Below are 17,931 nucleotides of genomic sequence, written 5' to 3'. Positions count from 1 at the left end.
TGTCCAGAACCTCTTCTCTTACAATGTTTGCTTTGTTTCTATGCAAACACAGCAGGGGGTTTTCTTGGAGGATCAGGTGTTCTTTCATTCACTCCATCTTCCCATTCTTTCATAAAACCTAGATTTGTGTAGTACGCAGCTAATATCTAAGAGTGATATCCACCTGAGCTGTGGATCTCTGCAGTTCCTCCAGAGTCATTATTGTTTTACCTAATCGTGCTTTAAACTTTTCCTCAGGCTTATCTTTGACCTCTCTGGGGTGTTCCTAGATCTTCATGTGGGGCTGTTGGATCACTCAGGCTTTCACAGGTTAAATATCACTCAGGTTAAATATCACACAAATGGGATGTTGTTAGTGATTTAGTAACAGCAGGAGGCTGTAGGTTGCATTGGGTTTAAATTAGGAGTATCAGTGCAACGAGGGACTGAATGTGTATTTCATGTGTATCATATTTGAAAACGATGTGTTATTTTTCCTTCCACTTCAGGATGATGCACCGTTTTGTGCTGGTCAAGCAAATTCAGTAACTCGTTCAAATATGATTGAGTATGAACAGTTGTGTTTCTGATAAAATGACAAAAACTGACATCATGTCAGCGTGTAAGTAAATCCATGAATGAAGATATTCTTGATCTGTCTCCAGTCAAACACTGAGATTGCCTCATTTGGAAGAAACCGTGGTGTGTGACCTAACTCTGTTTCTCTTCGTCTCTCTCTTAATGAGAGACAGATTCTCTTTCAGGCATGTCCTTCTTTTTCATTGTAGCATTTTGATTATGTAAGAGTGAGGAGGTGGAGGCGTTTTCTTAGCCCTTCCTTCTTTTTGGTTACAGAGACAAGACTTTCAGGGAAGCAGGATTGTTAAATCTTGGCATTGCTGATTCTCTGAGAAGAAGTACCTTTTTTTCCACATGGGAGCCATTGATGTATATATATATATATATATATTGATTTTTAGTGAGTGCACTTTGACTCCTCGTTTACATTTTTGTTAGAGAAAGTTCTGTATCATGTAGTTTTTTTATAAGCACTTTGCCAAAAAAAAGAAAAAAAAATCCCCAAAGCTGCAGTGTTTCTGGGAAAGATATTTTTGGTGTTAAAAGTATATTATCGTGCTGGTGAGACTGTTGTGTTGCTTGTTGTCTGTTTCTCTTCAAAGGATTGTCCCATACACCTTAAACAGTAAACCAGCAGCTCTGTCTGAAATACATCAGCAGATCAAAGAACTTTAGTGTTTTGGATTGCTACAGCAGAAGGTTGTACAGGCTGTCGACCTAGTTACCGTTTCATAACAATAAAATGGAGCATAGCATCAGTCTGGTCGCTTATTTTAGCTTAGGCTCTAGAAGCACTTTGACAATGCTGTTTTTAGCTTGACATGGTAGTAGCGATAAAATGATTTCCAAATTTATCTGTTACCAAAATAGCACTTTCTTTTCAAACAATCCGTTACTGCAGCATCTCACGGATGCAGCGTCTCAGATGTGTCGTCTCAGACATGAGCAGAAATAAAAGTAAATCAACAAAGTGCGCCGAGCTTTTCGTGTAGCTGTTTTCGAGGCTTTCTAACTGCGCAGGTTAGACGTTTTGAAGATGCTTTTTTTTTTCAACTCTCCCTTCAGAAGGAAACTCAGTTGTGGTACCTTCAGCTGCCTCTCACTGCCTCATGGCTAATCCAATATCAACGAACATTTGGCCAGATGTATGTGGCCTTGAGAATGGCTAGGTTTAACTTGTTAACAGCCTGGCTATCGTTATTGTAGTAGCTGTGAAGCTGTTTTTACTTATCAGTCAAAATCCTAACACAAGGCTTTATGTCTTTGTCTTTGTCTCCACAATGTCAAAACAAGAAGTAGACTGGGAAGCAACTTCCTTCAAACCTTCACAATAAGAACCTTAATTATTCAATATGCTCTAATCTTATCTTCATATTTGAAGCAAATAAAACATGTTTAGGGTGTCATCTCAGCTTGTGAACACATATTACTCTGGAGGTTGAGCCCTGGTGTGTCATATGTTTCTAATGTTAATCACCACTTGTAAAATGATTTCGATACCAGATGCATCATAATGAGCTGCGGGCCACATTTTGTGACATTTGTTTGACTTAATTTAGAAGTTTGTATACATTTTCTCCACCAGTTAAAGTATCTAATCTCAGCTTGCAAATACATAGTACGCTGAGTGCGTAAAATAGGCCAAAAATATTGAAACAGACTGAACTAAAGAAATCCACAAATAGATGACAAAAAAAAGTTAGTCATTTAATGTGGAAAAGGTTGCAAAGCGATTTCAAAGACTCCAGCGTTCTACCCAGAAGTAAGTGGCCTACCAGAATTTGGTCAATTAGCGACTCATAAAGGAGATCAGAAAATAACCAAAGAAAACATATAAAGCCACTGCAGTTCTGATCTCAACCAAGGTTAGTGTTCGTAATTCAACTAGTCTAAAGGCTTAGACTAGTCAAATATGGCATGACCAAAAAAAATGGTGTGCGTCACTTTTGCCAAGACAAACACAACTTTGATGATTCTCTTTTTGATTAAATGTTCTGTGGAAGACTAAAATGTAACTTTCTGGATAGTGTAACCTATCTTACATCTGGCGTAACACTAACAGCCTTTCAGAAAAAATAGCGTAATAGTGACAGTCAGATAGCAGGGGGATTATGTTTTTCTTACCAACTTGCTGTTTATAGCATTAACCTTCGGTAATTCACCGTAAGCGTCCTTGTGGCCAGCGTTGTTTTTGTTTTTATTTCACTGTACAGTCCAACCACAATCTGTAAATGGCTCTTTAAAACCCGAGACATGCTGACTTGTACCGTCTTGCTCACCGATGCATTAGTGCAGACATTTGTTAAACTAGAAGCCTGAGTCACTGTCACTGAGCCTGGATGTGTGCGAAATCTTTTCTGCCACTTCCCCCCTCTGCGCACTGATGTATATCTTGCTGGCAGTTACTGCCGAGCCTGAACACTTGGATCTCATTGCTGCATAGCAGCTTTAATGAAATCAAGTTAATCACTTGTCCTCAGACAAGCGAGAGTGTTATATGCATTCCTGCATGTCTCCTTCCTCTTGGATTACATGGACATACCTGACTTTGCCAAGCCTTTGGATAAGACAGATTTGCTCTACGGCTGTATCAGATCACTCTGCCACTCAAACTTCCTCTTGGGGAAACAAAGATCCCCGTTAGCCCATTAGACAGCTTGCTTGAGCCGGCCCCAGCTGTTGTCGGCAGATGACTGACAGGGTCCTCATTAGGTCTGCGGGCTTCGCCTCATGGCTGCGGCAACAGCTACGGCAACCACATCTTCAGCTCTGCAGCTTAGACGGGAGCAGTCGGTGACCTTTGCTCCGTTCACCTTTGCCTAGTTTTACACCCAGCACATTGTTTCCTTACTCCGTGTCCTTCTGTCCTTCCTCTAAAGGCACAATCATTCAACTTCCTTGGCTTAGTCACGAACATCTGGTGTCATTATTGGGATATAAAGAAAAATTTTGTTAGCTATCCTCAAAGCTGCGTAGTTAACCATCCTCAGTGATAGATAAACACCATAATGTGTGAACATTAACGAGGTCATATTGGGAATTTTGAAATGGGATCATCGGGTTGGTCTGAAGTCCTTATCGTTACACCAGTTCTTTCTCTCATTGTTCATTTTTGAAGTCATTCTCATTTGGCTGTGGAAGATCAATCTAGATATGTAATGTGAAGCACCATTAATGGGTTAACTTCCTCATTGCTTTCCAGGCGTTTGTAAAACACAGTGGATCTGTTGTTGTTAGGACAAATGCTTTCAGTGTCTAAAACTGGGAGTAGGAGTGAAGAGAAAAGGATTTAATGAAAGGTGGCATTGTTTTCACTGTGACACAGCTTTCCCTCCTTCATCAAACACTTTGTAATGAAGACGTTCTAAAATAAGTGTGCGTAAATCTAATTCCAAGTCTCAAAATGGATTGTGACATGTATGTTTGTGGCAGACGGACTGGTTTGAGTATTTTAGAAAGAGCTGATTTTCTAGAATTTTCATGGACAGCCGTCTCTGTCCATGTCTGATTAATTTGTTTGGATGTGCACATATGCTGGTGGTCAGAAAGAGAATGGTTATATTGGTTTGAAATAATAAGACAAAAACAGCTTTAAAAAAAAAATACTTGGGTCTCTGAAACCGTAACATGTAAAACCTCAAAGTAGATGGGCTACAGCAGCAGAAAACCAAACTGGGTGCCCCTTCTGTCTAAAGCTACACTTCACATAAGGTCCCCAAAATTAGACAATAACATACTGGAAAAAACAAAACAAAACATGTTTTCCCTGTTTTTCACAGCTGCATATGATATGATCTTGCTTTGTACAACTCAGAATGAAGGTGGTAAAGCCTGAGACATGCAGCCATGTGACACTGTCATGTCAATATGGACCGAAATCTCGGAGGATAATTTTTTTTTGTCACTTTCAGTCTGTACGGCGTGAAGCAGTAAGGCAGTTCTAAAGATGAAAGAAGATTCAACTTGCCACAAGCAAACTGTACCTAACAAATCGTCTCCTGTAAAACGATTAACCACCAATGGCTTTAATATTGTATGAATTAAAGCACATTAAATTCAAATACACATTTTTTTGGAAATGGAAGATTTTATGCAAATCATGCTTCACTGAACAGAAATGAACTTTTTGCCCACAAGCAAAAAATTCTGACTGAGTCAAAGCTAAGGGAAGTGGTCCTTCCCTTAGCTTTGACTAAGGGAAGGACCTTAGCCCGTTTCTGGCTTTCTGAAGCTACGGCTAGTCTATTATTAGAACTCTTTTTAACAAACCGTTGTATTTTCCTCAGGGCTAACATGGCTTTCTAAAGCCAAACATGTATTGTGTGCATATATATTTCAAAGAGGATCGCACATATAGATAAAAAAGATCTTTTTTTCAGTTCAGCCAAATGTCAGCATATTGAATACATAGCTTGCAGCTGCAATGGCTTATGAATTTACTGCACGTAGACTTTCCTGGGGGTATCTTACAAAACTTCTTAGTCTTGAGATTTTGTAAGCATGGAGCACTCAGTCTAACACTCAGATTTCCTGTAGTTCTTTGTAAATGTGGCATATTTTGGATTATCCCATTCTTAATCTTGTGAATAGATAAATGCCCTTGTTGACAGAGTGCAAACCCAGCAGGAGCAGAGCTTTAGCGAGGCATGTTCCTTCAATAGACGCTTGTTTTCAGAGTGGAGGAGCGGTCCATGGCTTTAGGGTACGGCCACTAAAGTATGTCCTTGTTCAGGCATGAGAGTTCATTGTGTTAGCTGTCAGAACACAAAGTCCCCTCAGAGTCTGTCTAAAAATATTTCATACCACCTCTGCCCCAAACAACACAGCAAGGGGCATAAATATAGAGAAGCAGCATGAGATTGGCTGAGCAAATTCTGAGCAGAAAAACAAAAAGCAAAACAGCCAACTTCTGAAGCTTTTAGAAAATAAATCTCTTATAGAGGCAGAAGTGTGAAGATTTGATTAAATAACTATAAATTGTATTCAGAAATAAAATGCAACATTCTAATAAACATGTTTATTGTTGACTAATACAGTCACTTTGTTTTACCTATTGTAATTCAGAATTTTGTTGCGCTCACATGCAATTGTCCAATTATGTCTGTGTCCGTGTATGCATGCAGTGTGTGTGTGCGTGTGTGTGTTTGTGTGCGTGCGTGTGTGTGTGTGTTCATGTCTTGTTCTGGTGGAAGGCACCCCCAAAGTCAGCAGATGTATAGAAAAACTGCAGGATTGAGGCGTTTACTCAGGCTTGAGAGGAGCAGCCACCTGCACCATGTGCCTCCCTGAAATCTCTCTGCAATGCCAAAGGACACAACCCATGTGGAAGACCGCAACCACTATCTACCAACAACCCCAAAAACAGAACACACCACACCTAGCAAATGACCCTACAGAGCCCACAACCGGGCCACATGGAAGTCCTAACACCAGATAGAATGCCCGTGTCATTATGATGTTGAAATAAATGGCAGTAACAACCAGTCAAAGATTGTGGGTGACTGACTGTCCGGGGTTGAACATCTCAAAACATGACAAACGCAAAGTGGTCATATATAGTTAAAATTACAGATCACAAACCACAAAAATGCATATCTAAAGCGACAAGCAGACAATAGATGAACTTTTTGGGAGATTCGACGAGTGGCAGCAGATATGAACCAAGATTTAAAACCCCTGCACTGTGATGCATTTCTCAGCCTCTGTAGGTTTTATTTAGCCGTTTTATTTTTTTACAAAACATTGTAAAATATAAAACGTGCATCATGTTGTGTCAAACTGTTCAGTAGAATGTTAAGAAAAAATGTATAGGCTCTTAATAGATCTTCATAAAAGTTTTCTTTAGTAGGAAGAAGAAAGGAAAAACCAGTAGACACGTTCAGTGTTTTTTAGTTCAAAATAGTCTCATTGTTCAGAATTGGCCTTTTTAAATGACCTTATAACTCAGCAGTATTTTCTCTTTAAGGTGATGACAGTTAAGGGGTTTAAATTGAAATCTTACTAGTGGTGTCATTTATGTGGATATGTCTTCACCAGTCAAAGTTTTTAAAACGTCTTTAAGAATACAAATGAGCTGCTGGTCAAAGTCATTGATTAATTTTCTTTCATTTGTCAAGTCATTTGTTTTGTTTTTATTTTTGGTAATTTTGAAGTGTGTCTTCTGAAATGCAAGCTGCAAAGGCAGCGTTATTAACACACTTGCTCCAAAAGCCCTTCTTCTCTATGGGCGCACAAGAAGGAGCGCACCAGCCTTTTCCTCGAGGTCAGGGTCAGCCACTTTCACAGCAGGCTACAGGAAGCCAGAGGGACTGCCGTCTCTAAGCGCCTAATGAGCCTCTAATTGATATCCAGCTGAAAAACCCCACAGAGTGTTAATGCCACTTCCAAGGAAACTATATTGCGTCCTCTCTTCATTTAGCTAACAAGCCTCAGAATGCCCGGAAGCATACATTTTTAACACAGAGCCACAGTGGTGACACAGCAGTTGGTGTTTGAAATGATTTTCTGTTGGCTCAAGACTGATAACAAACAATTACGCGCTGATGCACATTCAGTACTTCTCTTCATGGGTTTATTTTCCTGTTGGACCGGCCGGAAAATTAACGATGACTGCCGAATTGGAGAACTGCAGTCTTCCTCTGGTCGGACAGTTCTTGCGGCTCCTCGGGCTGTGTGGTTTGGGATCCAGATGTAAGGAAACAGCAACTTGTTCCTTTTGCGGCTCCACTTCAAGTTGCAACAACAACAACAACAACAAAAAAGTCATATCTTAGTCGTTTCTTAGACAAAACCTCTGTAATGAGATGGAATTTAAGAAAGGGGCTTATCCTAGAAAATGCTTTTAACCAGCTTCCCTACTGTATCCCATTTGCCATGCTTTGAAAGCTCCAGCCCTCCTGCCAGGATAACTCTCTGGGTGTGCTGCTCAAAAACGTTTCATGTCCACAGTAGCAGCTGCGGTAAAGTGCTTTCCGACTTTATATTTTAACCGTATTCTGGAAAATGTGCTGTTTCATAGCTTGCTTTGTTTAAACCTGATCCCTGTTAACTTAAATATGTACCTGCCACAAAAAGCAGAGGCACCTGCCAAGCTATGTCTCAGATGTTCTATTTTAGCTTCATATGGTTAGTAAGCGCATTGGTGGGATGGCTTTCTGTCAGCTATAGTAGCATATGGAGACGCTTGTGGTGTGTAGCTGCCAGTGCTTATATCCAAAGCATCTAAGCATTCAGAATCCTTTTTCATTTTGGGTAAACCAAGGCACTTCTCTGCCTCACGATGTCGGCTTCCTCTGTGCCAACGTTTGGCACGGTTTTCTGATGAGCAGAGTTCTTTTCACACAAAACCTTTGCACCTGTGTGCTGTACATATGTCATAGATATACAGTGGGGCAAAAAAGTATTTAGTCAGCCACCAATTGTGCAAGTTCTCCCACTTAAAAAAATGAGAGAGGCCTGTAATTTTCATCATAGATGTACCTCAACTATGAGAGACAAAAGGAGAAAAAAAAATCCAGAAAATCACATTTTCTGATTTTTAAAGAATTTATTGGCAATATATGGTGGAAAATAAGTATTTGGTCAGCTACAAACAAGCAAGATTTCAGGCTCTCACAGCTGTGTAACTTCTTCTGTAAGAGGCTGCTCTGTCCTCCACTTGCTACCTGTATTAATGGCACCTATTTGAACTCGTTATCAGTATAAAACACACCTGTCCACAACCTCAAACAGTCGCACTCTAAACTCCACCATGGCCAAAACTAGAGAGCTGTCAAAGGACACCCGAAACAAAATTATAAACCTGCACCTAGCTGGGAATACTGAATCTGCAATAGGTAAACAGCTTGGTGTAAAGAAATCAACTGTGGGATCAATTATTAGAAAATGGAACACATACAAGACCACTGATAATCTCCCTCGATCTAGGGCTCCACGCAAGATCACATCCCGTGGGGTCAAAATGATCACAAGAACGGTGAGCAAAAATCCAGAACCACACGGGGGAACCTAGTGAATGACCTGCAGAGAGCTGGGACCAAAGTAACAAAGGTTACCATCAGTAACACACTACGCCGCCAGGGACTCAAATCCTGCAGTGCCAGAGGTGTCCCCCTGCTTAAGCCAGTACATGTCAAGGCCCGTCTCAAGTTTGCTAGACAGCATTTGGATGATCCAGAAGATGACTGGGAGAATATCATATGGTCAGATGAAACCAAAGTAGAACTTTTTGGTCAAAACTCTACTCGTCGTGTTTGGAGGAGAATGAATGCTGAGTTGCATCCAAAGAACACCATGCCTACTGTGAAGCATGGGGGTGGAAACATCATGCTTTAGGGCTGTTTTTCTGCCAAGGGACCAGAACGACTGATCCGTGTAAAGGAAAGAATGAATGGGGCCATGTATCGTCACATTTTGAGTGAAAACCTCCTTCCAACAAGGGCATTGAAGGTGAAACGTGGCTGGGTCTTTCAGCAGGACGATGATCCCAAACACACCACCCAGGTAACGAAGGAGTGGCTTCGTAAGAAGCATTTCAAGGTCCTGGAGTGGCCTAGCCAGTCTCCAGATGTCAACCCCATAGAAAATCTGTGGAGGGAGTTGAAAGTCCGTGTTGTCCAGCGACAGCCCCAGAACATCACAGCTCTAGAGAAGATCTGCATGGAGGAATGGGCCAAAATACCGCCAACAGTGTGTGAGAACCTTGTGAAGACTTACAGAAAACGTTTGATCTCTGTCATTGCCAACAAAGGGTATATGACAAAGTATTGAGATGAACTTTTGTTATTGACCAAATACTTATTTTCCACCATATTTTGCAAATAAATTCTTTAAAAATCAGAAAATGTGATTTTGTGGATTTTTTTTCTCCTTTTGTCTCTCATAGTTGAGGTTATATCTATGATGAAAATTACAGGCCTCTCTCATCTTTTTAAGTGGGAGAACTTGCACAATTGGTGGCTGACGAAATACTTTTTTTCCCCACTGTATATGTTTTTTGAGTACAGAGTTATTTAAAAAAAAAAAACAACTTTTCAAATATCTAAGCTACAAAAAACACCAACTAGATTTAGTACTGAGCCGCCACAGAGTATTCGAAGTATTGGGGTCATCAGAGGCCATTTTCTTTTAGGAAGATGTTTGGGAAACTAGTCCAACTAAAGTAAGAAACTAGCCCACCTTTTGTTTGCAGAAAGAATAGAATAAAGGTTTTATGCATCACAAAATAAATGGCAAACTATATTTTACAGAATCTGTGATCAGTGTAGAATGTTTCAGGTTTCTCAAGCCTCGAACTGTGCTTTAATGAATAGTCTGGGAATGATTATCCAGTTAAGTTTTGATCAACCGAAGATTTTAGATTTTAAACTGAAGATGATTAAATCCTTCACTTTACCCACAACAGACAAATTGCGTCTTGTTTGCTTTCTCCTTCTTATAAAAAGAACCCAAATTGCTGAAATGCAATTAATTTTAAAGCGTTTGCGGCTGCGACAGGGCGTTTGTAGCTAAGTTTTGTTATCCATCTGACTCCGTCAGCACAACGGGGCCGCAGCGTAACCGGGGGGATACGAACTGCAAGAACAGTACGGCAGAAGGCTTTAGTGGTTGAGCGGGTGTGACTTTTTACAACTGCGGCATACTTTGAAACCAGACTCCCGCCCATCTCTCTTGTCATTTTAAGGACTGCAAATTTGAATTGACTCGGGTTTATTTTAAAAGTAAGCAGAAAACTATCTCCCCAGCCTTGAGAATATCTGTGTGCTGTACAAAGAAATTTGCCTCGCCTGCGTTGTGCCACTTTGTTTGGCATGTGTGTCACAAGGTCAACGTTTTCCCGATTGTAACGTGGGAGAAGGATTACGGGAGAGAGTCACACAACCCTTTTTTTTTTTTTTTATACTGTTTTTGGAAGTCATTCATACAGTGCAACTTGCGCGGAAACGTTAACATATCACCATTTAACATCATATCGGACTTCAGTAAAATCTTACTTGTCTGTTCATGTATGTTGACTTTCAATTAGTGCCTGTGGTTTGCTCCGAGAATCAGTTGGTCAGAGAATGCTTGCTAATGAGATTCATCCTCGAGCTATCCTTTCATTCAATCAAGAGTTAAAGCATTTGATGCTCATAATCCACAGGGATCAAAAGCAAAGTTTGGCTCAATTGATCTTCTTAATAAGACAAGTTAATCGATTCTTAAACACAGTCTGAAGCTATAAAACACGGTGCCGCGTGTATTATTCAGGAGACATTATGAACTCAGGGAGCGGGGGGTAATTTACTGCCCTTCTCTTCCATGTGAAAAACATAAGAATGAGCTTGTTGGCAGTTATGGTCCTGTGTGTTTGGTGTCACCGTTGAGAATGTTTGCTGTGGATGTTTGAAGTTCATTTTACGTAGCATTTTTTGACCTGCTAAGAGTTACTGCAGGGACTTCATATTGGAGGTTGATTTGTCTTTACAGCCAACCATAATCCCAAAAGCATTTTAAAATCTTTTACATTTTTGTCCCTTACGTTTGCAAAGAAACTCAATCAGATGTTATGGGAGAATGTCTATGGGCACTGGTTTTTAACTTACAGATTCTTAATTGGATTTACTTACCAATCTTACCAATGTTCATGAGTGTTGCCCAATGTGGTGAGTTATATATTAATGTTGTAATGCTATGTTTAAGTTTGTGTCCTTTGAATATTGCAATATTAAGTATTGACGTTTTTTTTTTTTTTTTTTTTTTAACGTTATTTACAGTTTAACCGGCATGTCCGCGTAAAGCACTCGGCAATAAAAAGAACAGTTACAACATCAACGGCTACCTTATGTTCTTCGTAACAGTTCTGTGTGTTTGGTGTCACCGTTGAGAATGTTTGCTGTGGATGTTTGAAGTTCATTTTACATAGCATTTTTTGACCTGCTAAGAGTTACTGCAAGGACTTCATATTGGAGGTTGATTTGTCTTTACAGCCAACCATGATCCCAAAAGCATTTTAAAATCTTTTACATTTTTGTCCCTTACGTTTGCAAAGAAACTCAATCAGATGTTATGGGAGAATGTCTATGGGCACTGGTTTTTAACTTACAGATTCTTAATTGGATTTAGGTTTCATATTTGCCTTGGCCATTCTAACACGTGTACATCCTTTGACCTAAACCCTTTCCTTTGTAGATCTGGCTATGTGTTTATGGTCACTGTCCTGCTGGAAGTTGAACCATTTATTTAGGGGTACCAGAATGAAACTGCTGAATACAGATGTACATCACATTTAAAAAAATAATAATAATCTTTTAAAAAATAGCCAAAGTGTGGTTTGCCTGTGTACTCAAACTTCTTTATTCTAATACTTCTGGATAAAACGTTCCTTTTAAAAGTCACCTAATTAGTAAAATCCATCCATTTCATTTTATTTTGGTTCCATTCCACACTTTGTGTTTGATTCATCATATAAAATCCGGGTAAAATTCCCTGTAGGATTAAATGGATAAAAAAAATTGTTTTTAAATTTGACTCTTAGCTTTATATTTATTTGCCTTTTGGAAAAGATAAGTCATATGATATGGAAAACGTATCTAAGCAGTTGGATTAAAGCTATTCACTTGATTGGTATTAGTACTAAAAAGCCTGCACTTTTGTTTCTCGTCATTTTAATGTATGTTACATGTTATTCTCTTGTGTGCGCTCTCCTCTTTTGTGTGCTGTATGCATTTGGCTCTCCATGCGCTGAATTTCCAGACCTTTGGCATATATAAACCACGGTCAGGAGAGAAGAACCATATGTTCAGAGTATCTGTTTGCTACGTTGAACAGAGCAGCCAGTTCCTCATGGTGTGAAGCCTTCGCTTTACTAAAAGGCATTTGTAATGCACGAAAACGTAAACACTCCTAGTCCTCCAGAGGGAGATGAGTAGCAGAGCTTAAATGACTCATTAACACTGAAGTGGGAGGACTTAGTGTTGGACACATGATTTTTTATTTATTTTTTAAAATCCTAATTCCTGCCTTTTCATTTAACGTCTACACCCAGTGGACAAATGAGAATCGTGACAGATTATTAAAATCGTAGTTTTATGGCCTCAGATTTCTGTGGGTGTTATTTTTGTGATGTGTGCCAGAGATTTTCAGCTAAAAAATATGAATTGTAGCCAACAGGACAAATATCCCTGGGAGGGGGATGTGCTCCTTGTTCTCCTCTAATTATTATTTGTTTGATGGGAAAGCTGTTGGTTCAATGTGAACCCACTAAATTCAACTGGCAAGTGACTCTCGAAGTCATTTTTCTTTAACTTTGAACGTTTTATCTTATTTAAATTTCATTCAGATGTCATGGTAGTTAGGAGTGATCCTTTGTGAAGATGTTCCTTTTGCACAAATTTCAACAACCAAACATATGTTATGTTACAAATTTCTGAATGGCATTTTCTGGAAAGCTTCCTGAGATTGATGAAGCTATAATGTTCTCATTGTTTCTGTAGTTTTATTTCGACTCCCAGTGGCTGAGCTAACTTAACCAAGGTGTTTGCTGTGTGGTGTAAAACCTAGATGGAGTCCTGCAAAGTCTTCCTTAGGGAGTAACAATGTGCCGGCTATAATTAGGAAATGGAAAAAAAACAAATATTCAGAGAATCCCTGGAGGAAACTTGATTGTTGCAGTGTTTTTCTTTTCCATAAATAACATCTTTGTGCATAAGTGATTTTCTGTTTTCATAATCCCAATTTCATGCCTATGATTGTAGCTAAAGTAACACCTGAGGATTAAGCAGAGGGAAAATTGAGACTTGAAAAGCCTTGCCTTCTGAAGCATGGACAGATGAAGTTACATTACTCCGGATTTTTATTGTAACTTTTTTAAAGAACTGTCTGCACCATATTCCTCTCCTCTCACAATCTTGTTGTAGACCAAGTGACTTTCCCACGATAAAAAGTTTGTGCAGATCATTGGACACCATATCACTACTGTAAATGAGTCCCTACACTGTAATGTATAACATGTTCTGGTAAAGAACTGTAGCACAATTGCATTTTCATGCAGCAAACTTGATAATAGAGTACAAGTCACAGAAAGGTAGTGATTTTGTTTTAACATTGACATTTTTATTATTATTGTTATTATTACTATACACTTTTTGAGGAGGAAGAAAAAATCAAACGTGCATTATTGCAGCTTTACATCTCTACACTTTAAGCTCATTTAGCTTTTATCACATGACTGCTTACATCTCCCACACAGATATTTGAGCCCTGTTCTTTCCTGCCCATAACTGGCCTTCTAATGACATAATGATACATTTAGTCAGAAGGCTTGGAAGCTTGACATCACAACTCTGAAAGCAGCACTTCATTACAGATCCTCCCACTGAAGAATAAAACAACTGTCCCAGTCTGTGCTGTGACAAGAACTCCTTGTTGACCCACATTCTTATTTTTTTTTTTTGCATTGCCAGCCCCCGTTTGTAGTCTGTCTCTTGGAGAAACCATCGACAACAAGCTCCTACTCTATAGACTCCATAGATCTGAATGTCAGCCTTTTTTCTTTCTTTTTTTTCATGCTTTTTGGTCAATTTCACCTCAGCTTAAATTTTTTGTTTCATGTTTTTCCCTTTGTAGAGAACCGTGGACTGTCTCTGCAGGATTGCGACTTTGGCTCAACCCAGTGAAATGTAGTGCTTCGCTGCTCCCAAAGCCGGATTTATTGTCTACTCAAGGTGAGTCCTGTCTCGGGTTTCTTGGAGATTACATTTTCTGTAGGATGCTAGAAAGCATATCAGTCTACCTAGCTGTTTTATGTGACTCAACAAACTATCTTTTGAATGGAACATTTCTTATTTTTAGAAACCAGTTTCTTAGTATCAGAATAAAGGCATGGACCATTATTTTAGGATCTTTTCACTGTATGATATTGAGTAAAAAATATCACACATTGTTATTCTAAATTTACACAAAAATTTAGAATAACAATGTGTACCATGAAATAACCAAATGTGTTTAAAACCTAAAAGTAAAAACTGTATCTGCTGCTGTAAAAATAGCATCACATTGAGTATACCACACCTATTTACTAATAAAGTAGATTTTAAAACTGAAACACAAATCTAGAATAAACCATTTTTGAGTGACTTATTTATTTGGTTTTTTTTTAATGTTCATGTAGAGAATATTTAAAACTAGGAGTAACCTAATCGCTGAGGCTCCAGTTTTTGGGGGGATTACACTGTATTTTGGTGGCGGTGATGTCACCTCCTCATGAAGCTGTCGGCCAATCAATGGTGTTTCTCAGAATCTGGCTGACTGCTGATAGATGCGTCAGCTAGGGGCTGTTTCAATCGCTCCTTGTCTAGCCAGCCATAAAATGGTTGTTTGGATCTGAAATTTATCCAACATTGGAACAAAGTCTTCTAAAGTTGCTTTTTCACTAAGCTAATAAAATAAGGAAATTTAGGAAATTCTGCTGCTCTAATGCAACCTTTTAACCCTACACTACTACACACATTGTCTCTACTGCAAAGAGAATAGGGGCGATCTAATGTTAATTCAATATTCAGAAGTGCAGCTAGCACAGCTAGCACGGCTTTGATTATTTCCTCTGCTGCCATTGCTAAAACCGCAGGCGGACTACAATTCTAAAACAACTCCGAAAATCAACGTCATCGTTCACAACTTCTCCTGCTCTTCACTGACTGAGCCGGTAAAAATTCTACTGGAGGAATTCAAGTCAATGGGAGAGATCCACTTTGGGTTTCAGATCAAGACAGGCCGTTTATTTATTTCCTATTGTTTGGTTTAGATCCTTTTTCTAAAGAACAACGTAAGCAAATTTGAGCTTAAGGTCACAAACAGGTGTCAGGATTTTCTCTTTTAGGCTTTCCTGGTCGGGAAAACCAGAAAAGCAGGAAAGCAGCAAAGCAGCTCCAGACCATCACAGTGTGACCACAACATTTTACTGGCAAATCTTTTAACGAAATGTTGGAGTGAGGCATATTAGGATTCAACTTGGTCATGACTCAAGCTACAGTGTTCTAAAAAACCCCCAACCTCACACTCCGTAGATTGGTTTGTATAGTTTTTACCTCTGTAATTTAAATTATTGCATGTACTTTGTTGTAATGAGGTGATTGATTTTCGTTTATCTTAAAACAATAATGTGTGGCAAAAATCTTTGAGGGAGTGACTTCTGTCTGACTGCTCTAAATTCATTCAGACACTTTGAAAATGCACGGGGAAAACAAAACGCATCTTTTTGGTTAGGATTATTACATGGCCCTCAAAGCGACACTTGCCAATTAAAGAAGGTTTCGTAAATATTTCTGTCTTATAAAAAAAATCTTCCAGTGACCAAGTCGGTTTCGGAAGACATTTGAATTTTCCGACCACATTAGCTGCTTCAAACGCTTAACCTTGTGTCCTCTTGGCACGTCACGTCTGTAACACATTTGGTGTGTAAACACAGCGTCGGGAGACGAACAGCCTCCGTCAGCTGTTACGAGGAGCTCGGCTCCCAGGCTGCAGAGAGGTATGCAGGGTGACACGCTCGCTTTCCCCACGTGCACACACATCTGCGGCCCGTAAGATGCAAGCTGGCAAATGGAGTGGAAGAGTAGCCCCATTAAACCCCGACTCTCCTCTGAGAAGCAGGCCAGGGGCTCCGAATGCCGGCCTCTCGTTGCGCAGCAGAAAGTGCTGACGCAATTTTTTTTGTCTGGCTAAAATGCCTTCTGACCGCATGACACTGGCTCTTTTCTTCCTCTGAGATTACCCCGGCCGTTAAAGCCGTAGCTGCACAAAGGAGATGCAGTGTGCGACCGCTGTTTAGGAGGTGGCATAAATTATACCCGTGCCATAAAAACGCTGCAAAGCTCTGCAATGCTCACATTTTTAGATTGGGTGCATAGAAATTCTTTGTATCCAGTGTTAATTGGGTTTAAAGTCGTTTTATTTTAGTATACTCACTGCAGTTAAGATATTCTGGGAAACGATGATTTTTAAACAACTGTTTTTGTTTGTTTTTTTTGGTCAGAACAGCTTCTCAGATAATTCATGCTTTTTGACATGTGTTCAGACACACACATCTTGCTGTTTATAAAACTCTCTGGCGTGAGAAGAAGCTCCCCTGGCTCTTTTTTGCTTGCAGTGCAGATCTGTCATTTCGTGATGACCTGGAGTGGTGGCTCCTGTGCTGGTCAATGTTGCAGAGAAGCAGAAATATTACATTGTCTCCGGGGCGGTAAAATATTGGCTTTGACTGTTGTAAGTTTGCAACAGATTTGACACACATTCTGGTGTTTTCCTGGATAGTTTTTCTCCCAGAGAAGTCGGGAGTTTCGTCTTTTAAGCCTCTGGTTATTGTTACAGTCAAGCAGTTGCATTTATGTCTTTCCTTTAATAGCATCAGTCATGCATGGGCCAACCAGATGCTGCAGGCTGTAAATTTCTAGCTCGGTGCTTCGGGGAACGTTGCTGATGAGAAAGATCTGTGTTGTCAAAGCCGCTGAAGGGAATGTGAAGGAGACGGTTGTTCCCCAGTGGGGTGTGTGGGTGGGTGAGCTGCAGCCTACGGCTACTCAAAGGGAGCTGTGTTAAATCCGACACACTGAAACCCGCAAACGCAGACTCTGACAGCCAGTTGTGACAAAAACCAATTTAGGTGGCACGATAAATCCCGTCTGAGCTGCGAGGAAGAAGCTCTCGCTTTGGTCTAACCTTGTTTCTTTGATTTTTAAGCTCCCCTTGTGGTCAGGCCGGACTTTAAGAGAAGATGAGACAAGTTTGTTTCCCCAAGTATCTCAGATGTTTAACGAGTGAGGTGGTGGTTTTTGACGCAGAATGGAAGAATTTTCAAACAAACTTCCTGATTGCTCTGCACATTGTAATAATTTGAAGAATTTTTTATTGTATTGTATCATTCTATGTTTATTTATAGAATAAATATGTGACAATCATTACTAAAACAGCAGTCTTTATGTACATTCTAGAAGCTTCTAATATTTGCATCCCATTGAAATCAAAGGTTGGCACTTAAAAAGCAACTTCTTTGTATTCATTTTAGCCTTCCTGTTATCTTCTGAAAGTCTTGCTCTGTCTCTGGCAGCTTATCTGACATTTCACATTGGTCAACATGTGATTGAAAATAAATTTTCCTTTGAAATAGCTGGAAAACAAACCTCTTTCACACTAAAAAAACAACCAACATTTACTCTTCTTCACTCAGTGAAACCTTCCACACTGAAGACAGTCATATAAGCGTTGTGCATTCATCGAGTTGAAAAGAAAAGGTATTTTTAGTTGAGAATTAGCTGATTTAGGTCATAGGATAATTGTCGGTGCCTCTCCAGGCTCACACTTTTTCAGATCATTTTGATGTTATGATATTCAACAAAT

At 39.6% G+C, this 17,931-nt stretch overlaps 1 protein-coding gene across 2 annotated transcripts in view; it reads left to right on the top strand.

The window, feature by feature from the left end:
* tanc2b (tetratricopeptide repeat, ankyrin repeat and coiled-coil containing 2b) overlaps positions 1-17,931 on the top strand; it is a 159,130-nt gene that overhangs the window by 6,428 nt on the left and 134,771 nt on the right. For both annotated transcript variants that reach the window (XM_081600757.1, XM_081600758.1), the window contains exon 2: positions 14,164-14,261. The gene's annotated coding sequence lies outside the window, so the exon portion shown is untranslated. The remainder of the gene's footprint in view (positions 1-14,163; positions 14,262-17,931) is intronic.

Source organism: Poecilia reticulata, chromosome 19, assembly GCF_904066995.2.
Source record: "Poecilia reticulata chromosome 19, P_reticulata-male-v2, whole genome shotgun sequence".
Classification (NCBI taxonomy): domain Eukaryota; kingdom Metazoa; phylum Chordata; class Actinopteri; order Cyprinodontiformes; family Poeciliidae; genus Poecilia; species Poecilia reticulata.
The sequence above is the reverse complement of the archived record's forward strand: the minus strand, read 5'-3'. Positions and strand labels throughout refer to the sequence as shown.